The 7500-nt window shown below is 56.1% G+C and overlaps 2 non-coding genes and 1 pseudogene across 2 annotated transcripts; all 3 read left to right on the top strand.

Moving 5' to 3' along the window:
* The first annotated feature begins 3692 nt into the window (after positions 1–3692).
* Positions 3693–5601, top strand: LOC124773520. The gene has a single exon (XR_007014764.1). It is a non-coding gene; the product is annotated as a small subunit ribosomal RNA (ribosomal RNA).
* Positions 5602–5953: 352 nt separating this feature from the next.
* Positions 5954–6108, top strand: LOC124773699. Its single transcript, XR_007014868.1, has one exon. It is a non-coding gene; the product is annotated as a 5.8S ribosomal RNA (ribosomal RNA).
* Positions 6109–6296: 188 nt separating this feature from the next.
* LOC124773658 overlaps positions 6297–7500 on the top strand; it is a 4222-nt pseudogene continuing 3018 nt past the window's right edge.

A 7500-nucleotide genomic window follows, 5' to 3' on the forward strand; every position in this document is an offset into this window, starting at 1 on the left:
ATTACGCGGAAGAGTTATAACAGACCGAGCCCCACTGCATGGGGGAGTCTTTGTCACTAATGTACACAGATGGAACATTTAGGACTGGAACCAGATTACCCGTACACACGGCGCTGATTAGTAATCAATGCAGAGCCATCAAACTACAGAAAATATATACAACTGTCCGTATACATGCTGAAAGAGTCTGCCCACAATGGGAACCACACGTCAGCCAGACACTCTGATCACGCACCACTCTCTGCTTCTAACAGGCGCACATACAATACGTAAGCACCAGCATGGAACAACATCCAGTGCATCCTCTCCGCCACATTACACAATCCACACTATCACAACCAGACCAGGAGGTCCATGCGGAAAATAGAATATCCCACCCTTTCGACATCCACCATTGCGCAGATAAGGCACCAACACCCACACATGTCCTATACAACGGTGCACCCAACATCACAATAGTACCTCCTGTCACAGCGCACAAACAATGACATGAGTCAAAGACACAGGTCTGACACAAGCATAGAATTGGAGCGCCGCCTCTAATAAGCCAAAGGTGCATCCTGACGTGACAAATCTCATCATGTCACAAGCATTCACTTACTATAATCACTATCAACGAACCTGCCGCCCCCGCCCCCGCCCCCCCCCCCCTACACCTTTCCTTACAACAACGTGTAACCTAACCTAACCTATGTTGTACCTTAACCTAACCTATGTTGTGCCTTAACCTAACCTATGTTGTGCCTTAACCTAACCTATGTTGTGCCTTAACCTAACCTATGTTGTGCCTTAACCTAACCTATGTTGTGCCTTAACCTAACCTATGTTGTGCCTTAACCTAACCTATGTTGTGCCTTAACCTAACCTATGTTGTGCCTTAACCTAACCTATGTTGTGTCTTAACCTAACCCATGTTGTACCCTAACCTAACCCATGTTGTCCCCTAACCTAACCCATGTTGTCCCCTAACCTAACCCATGTTGTCCCCTAACCTAACCCATGTTGTCCCCTAACCTAACCCATGTTGTCCCCTAACCTAACCCATGTTGTCCCCTAACCTAACCCATGTTGTCCCCTAACCTAACCCATGTTGTCCCCTAACCTAACCCATGTTGTCCCCTAACCTAACCCATGTTGTCCCCTAACCTAACCCATGTTGTCCCCTAACCTAACCCATGTTGTCCCCTAACCTAACCCATGTTGTCCCCTAACCTAACCCATGTTGTCCCCTAACCTAACCCATGTTGTCCCCTAACCTAACCCATGTTGTCCCCTAACCTAACCCATGTTGTCCCCTAACCTAACCCATGTTGTCCCCTAACCTAACCCATGTTGTCCCCTAACCTAACCCATGTTGTCCCCTAACCTAACCCATGTTGTCCCCTAACCTAACCCACGTTGTCCCCTAACCTAACCCACGTTGTCCCCTAACCTAACCCACGTTGTCCCCTAACCTAACCCACGTTGTCCCCTAACCTAACCCACGTTGTCCCCTAACCTAACCCACGTTGTCCCCTAACCTAACCCACGTTGTCCCCTAACCTAACCCACGTTGTGCCTTAACGTAACCCACGTTGTGCCTTAACGTAACCCACGTTGTGCCTTAACGTAACCCACGTTGTGCCTTAACGTAACCCACGTTGTGCCTTAACGTAACCCACGTTGTGCCTTAACGTAACCCACGTTGTGCCTTAACGTAACCCACGTTGTGCCTTAACGTAACCCACGTTGTGCCTTAACGTAACCCACGTTGTGCCTTAACCTAACCCACGTTGTCCGCTAACGTAACCCACGTTGTCCGCTAACGTAACCCACGTTGTCCGCTAACGTAACCCACGTTGTCCGCTAACGTAACCCACGTTGTCCGCTAACGTAACCCACGTTGTCGCCTAAACCTGCTCTGTAATTGTTATACGACTCGTTCAATTAGTGTAGTGTTGCCCACCCGCAACCCTCGCAATATAGTTCGCTACTCGCACTGCCCGCTCCCCTGTGTATCGCTTCATGTTAAACACCTTGCAAGTCTTGCTGACTTTCCACATGCTCCTGCTGTACACTGTAATGTGGATGGCAGCAGGACGTACATGCCGCCCCCCGCCCCACCCCTCCCCACGTCCCCACCTTGCCCCCTGCCTTCGCAAGCTGGTTGGTGAGAAGTTTGCATGTTCAATGCCCTTCGCATGCGACGTACTCAGGCTACGTTGTGGTGCGGCCTGTGTCAACTGTCCGCTGATGTCGTACGCATAAACCACAATCTGTACTGCACATTCGTCCTTATGTACTGAATGATACATCGTGGCACATGTGTGACCGTACAACGACTGCGCCCAAAAACGGCGGACCATACAGTGCAAATATTGTGCACGCAGCTACGTGTCGTCTCCCTATGAGAGCTGGATTGCAGTGTGGTACGCCATAGAGACGTGTGGGAGGAACGGACGCCGTGGATGGCGATCAGCATGAGCTGTCTGTTGATGTATTCGGGCCTAGTCGTCTCTCCTCAAACACCGTGATAGCATGGTGCACCGCGTTCCATATCTGCGACATGCTACAGAGGCCGGTTGACAGTCGTTCGAGCAATGGACATCGCATACGTACGGGGGCCACCTTCCACGTATTGTCTAGGCGTGCACATTTTGTTGCGTGTATGTGGGCAGACGTAGTGTGGCGTGACACCTGACACAGGCATGCAATAATCGTTGAAGTTGCTAATGGCGATGGACGCCTACGTTTTCTGGTGAAGTTACGCAAATGAAGAAATGGTAACCCGTTGTGGTGCGGTTGTTCTCGCTAGGGGTGAATCGGTGATGGCGACGATAGGTTGAGGTACTAACCGGTTGTTCCAGCGATACCCACCATGCCGATGAAACTGAACGGCATCTGGGTGTGAAGCGATACGCGGCGGTGGCTGGGTGGGACCGTCCCCGGCCGGTGAGGGGGCGCCTCCCGGCGTGCTGGCCGCGCGGTGCGTGGGCGCACGCGCTACAGCCGGCTGGTGGGGGCGGCCAGTGGCAGGCGCGCCGGCCGACGGACGCGGCAGGCGTCGCAGCTGCGCGCCGGCGCACCCTGCGCGCGGCGCCGTGCGGCCAAAGTAGGTCCTCGCGGGCCCGGTGCGAAGCGCGGTGGACATCTTCAGTGTGCTGGTCCGATTGAGGACTGTGTGCGTTGAGGATGCGCCGCCGCCCGGCGCTCGGCGCCGCGACGCCGTCTGCTGCTCGGTCGCCCCAGCGGTTCTCGCTGGTGGTTTGTATCGCAGCTGTGCGGATGTGTTGGCGCGTGCGCTGTGCTGGGAGAGTTCGCTTCGGCACCCAAGTGGGGCTTTTGTCCTTCTGTGGCGCTGGCGTTGGAGCTGCCGGTCACCGTAGGTGGCGCGTGTTGTCTCCCGCCGGCAATGCCACGACAGCACGCTCCCGGGCCTCTGTCGGCAGCGGCAAGCTCAGTTGGGAGCACGGGTGGTCGCACCGAAAGCGTCTACTCGCCTAACTCCGGGCGATTGCGCCTCTCTCGAACCCGACCAAGTACTTGGGACGGCGCTGCGCGCCGCCGGGACCTGAGAGGGTTTCGAGGTGTATTGTGCAGGGGAGCTCAGCCTCCTCCTGTTTGCAGAATGATTGAGCGAACGCTTGCGTGTTTGCGCGGGCCCCCGGGACACACTCCCGGGCGGCCGGCTGCTCAGCTCTAGTTGACGCAGCTCCCTGGTTGATCCTGCCAGTAGTCATATGCTTGTCTCAAAGATTAAGCCATGCATGTCTCAGTACAAGCCGCATTAAGGTGAAACCGCGAATGGCTCATTAAATCAGTTATGGTTCCTTAGATCGTACCCACGTTACTTGGATAACTGTGGTAATTCTAGAGCTAATACATGCAAACAGAGTCCCGACCAGAGATGGAAGGGACGCTTTTATTAGATCAAAACCAATCGGTCGGCTCGTCCGGTCCGTTTGCCTTGGTGACTCTGAATAACTTTGGGCTGATCGCACGGTCCTCGTACCGGCGACGCATCTTTCAAATGTCTGCCTTATCAACTGTCGATGGTAGGTTCTGCGCCTACCATGGTTGTAACGGGTAACGGGGAATCAGGGTTCGATTCCGGAGAGGGAGCCTGAGAAACGGCTACCACATCCAAGGAAGGCAGCAGGCGCGCAAATTACCCACTCCCGGCACGGGGAGGTAGTGACGAAAAATAACGATACGGGACTCATCCGAGGCCCCGTAATCGGAATGAGTACACTTTAAATCCTTTAACGAGTATCTATTGGAGGGCAAGTCTGGTGCCAGCAGCCGCGGTAATTCCAGCTCCAATAGCGTATATTAAAGTTGTTGCGGTTAAAAAGCTCGTAGTTGGATTTGTGTCCCACGCTGTTGGTTCACCGCCCGTCGGTGTTTAACTGGCATGTATCGTGGGACGTCCTGCCGGTGGGGCGAGCCGAAGGCGTGCGACCGCCCCGTGCGTGCTCGTGCGTCCCGAGGCGGACCCCGTTGAAATCCTACCAGGGTGCTCTTTATTGAGTGTCTCGGTGGGCCGGCACGTTTACTTTGAACAAATTAGAGTGCTTAAAGCAGGCAAGCCCGCCTGAATACTGTGTGCATGGAATAATGGAATAGGACCTCGGTTCTATTTTGTTGGTTTTCGGAACCCGAGGTAATGATTAATAGGGACAGGCGGGGGCATTCGTATTGCGACGTTAGAGGTGAAATTCTTGGATCGTCGCAAGACGAACAGAAGCGAAAGCATTTGCCAAGTATGTTTTCATTAATCAAGAACGAAAGTTAGAGGTTCGAAGGCGATCAGATACCGCCCTAGTTCTAACCATAAACGATGCCAGCCAGCGATCCGCCGCAGTTCCTCCGATGACTCGGCGGGCAGCCTCCGGGAAACCAAAGCTTTTGGGTTCCGGGGGAAGTATGGTTGCAAAGCTGAAACTTAAAGGAATTGACGGAAGGGCACCACCAGGAGTGGAGCCTGCGGCTTAATTTGACTCAACACGGGAAACCTCACCAGGCCCGGACACCGGAAGGATTGACAGATTGATAGCTCTTTCTTGATTCGGTGGGTGGTGGTGCATGGCCGTTCTTAGTTGGTGGAGCGATTTGTCTGGTTAATTCCGATAACGAACGAGACTCTAGCCTGCTAACTAGTCGCGTGACATCCTTCGTGCTGTCAGCGATTACTTTTCTTCTTAGAGGGACAGGCGGCTTCTAGCCGCACGAGATTGAGCAATAACAGGTCTGTGATGCCCTTAGATGTTCTGGGCCGCACGCGCGCTACACTGAAGGAATCAGCGTGTCTTCCTAGGCCGAAAGGTCGGGGTAACCCGCTGAACCTCCTTCGTGCTAGGGATTGGGGCTTGCAATTGTTCCCCATGAACGAGGAATTCCCAGTAAGCGCGAGTCATAAGCTCGCGTTGATTACGTCCCTGCCCTTTGTACACACCGCCCGTCGCTACTACCGATTGAATGATTTAGTGAGGTCTTCGGACTGGTACGCGGCATTGACTCTGTCGTTGCCGATGCTACCGGAAAGATGACCAAACTTGATCATTTAGAGGAAGTAAAAGTCGTAACAAGGTTTCCGTAGGTGAACCTGCGGAAGGATCATTACCGACTAGACTGCATGTCTTTCGATGTGCGTGTCGTGTCGCGCAACACGCTACCTGTACGGCTCGCCGTAGCCGTGCGCCGCGTGCGGAACCACGCGTGCCTCTCAAAACTAGCGGCAATGTTGTGTGGTACGAGCGCTGAAGCGCTGGAGCGGCTGGCCTGCGGCACCTGGCGCCTGGCGCCGGTTTTGAATGACTTTCGCCCGAGTGCCTGTCCGCTCCGGTGTGGAGCCGTACGACGCCCGTCGGCCGTGAGGCCGTTGGACACAGAACGCTGGAACAGGGGCCGCCACACGCCTCACTCCCGCCTATGCGACCGTCTCGAAAGAGACGGCGGAAACTTGAGAAAAGATCACCCAGGACGGTGGATCACTCGGCTCGTGGGTCGATGAAGAACGCAGCAAATTGCGCGTCGACATGTGAACTGCAGGACACATGAACATCGACGTTTCGAACGCACATTGCGGTCCATGGATTCCGTTCCCGGGCCACGTCTGGCTGAGGGTCGGCTACGTATACTGAAGCGCGCGGCGTTTGCCCCGCTTCGCAGACCTGGGAGTGTCGCGGCCGCCTGTGGGGCCGGCCGCGTCTCCTCAAACGTGCGATGCGCGCCCGTCGCCTGGCGGTTCGCATACCGGTACTTTCTCGGTAGCGTGCACAGCCGGCTGGCGGTGTGGCGTGCGACACCTCGTACAACGACCTCAGAGCAGGCGAGACTACCCGCTGAATTTAAGCATATTACTAAGCGGAGGAAAAGAAACTAACAAGGATTCCCCCAGTAGCGGCGAGCGAACAGGGAAGAGTCCAGCACCGAACCCCGCAGGCTGCCGCCTGTCGTGGCATGTGGTGTTTGGGAGGGTCCACTACCCCGACGCCTCGCGCCGAGCCCAAGTCCAACTTGAATGAGGCCACGGCCCGTAGAGGGTGCCAGGCCCGTAGCGGCCGGTGCGAGCGTCGGCGGGACCTCTCCTTCGAGTCGGGTTGCTTGAGAGTGCAGCTCCAAGTGGGTGGTAAACTCCATCTGAGACTAAATATGACCACGAGACCGATAGCGAACAAGTACCGTGAGGGAAAGTTGAAAAGAACTTTGAAGAGAGAGTTCAAAAGTACGTGAAACCGTTCTGGGGTAAACGTGAGAAGTCCGAAAGGTCGAACGGGTGAGATTCACGCCCATCCGGCCACTGGCCTCCGCCCTCGGCAGATGGGGCCGGCCGCCCGCGCGGAGCAGTCCGCGGCGGGGTCGTGTCCGGTTGCCTTTCCACTCGCCGCGGGGTGGGGCCGTTCCGGTGTGCGGTGGGCCGCACTTCTCCCCTAGTAGGACGTCGCGACCCGCTGGGTGCCGGCCTACGGCCCGGGTGCGCAGCCTGTCCTTCCGCGGGCCTCGGTTCGCGTCTGTTGGGCAGAGCCCCGGTGTCCTGGCTGGCTGCCCGGCGGTATATCTGGAGGAGTCGATTCGCCCCTTTGGGCGCTCGGGCTCCCGGCAAGCGCGCGCGGTTCTTCCCGGATGACGGACCTACCTGGCCCGGCCCCGGACCCGCGCCGCTGTTGGCTCGGGATGCTCTCGGGCGGAATAATCGCTCCCGTCAGCGGCGCTTCAGCTTTGGACAATTTCACGACCCGTCTTGAAACACGGACCAAGGAGTCTAACATGTGCGCGAGTCATTGGGCTGTACGAAACCTAAAGGCGTAATGAAAGTGAAGGTCTCGCCTTGCGCGGGCCGAGGGAGGATGGGGCTTCCCCGCCCTTCACGGGGCGGCGGCCTCCGCACTCCCGGGGCGTCTCGTCCTCATTGCGAGGTGAGGCGCACCTAGAGCGTACACGTTGGGACCCGAAAGATGGTGAACTATGCCTGGCCAGGACGAAGTCAGGGGAAACCCTGATGGAGGTCCGTAGCGATTC

Source organism: Schistocerca piceifrons, unplaced genomic scaffold, assembly GCF_021461385.2.
Source record: "Schistocerca piceifrons isolate TAMUIC-IGC-003096 unplaced genomic scaffold, iqSchPice1.1 HiC_scaffold_954, whole genome shotgun sequence".
Lineage (NCBI taxonomy): Eukaryota > Metazoa > Arthropoda > Insecta > Orthoptera > Acrididae > Schistocerca > Schistocerca piceifrons.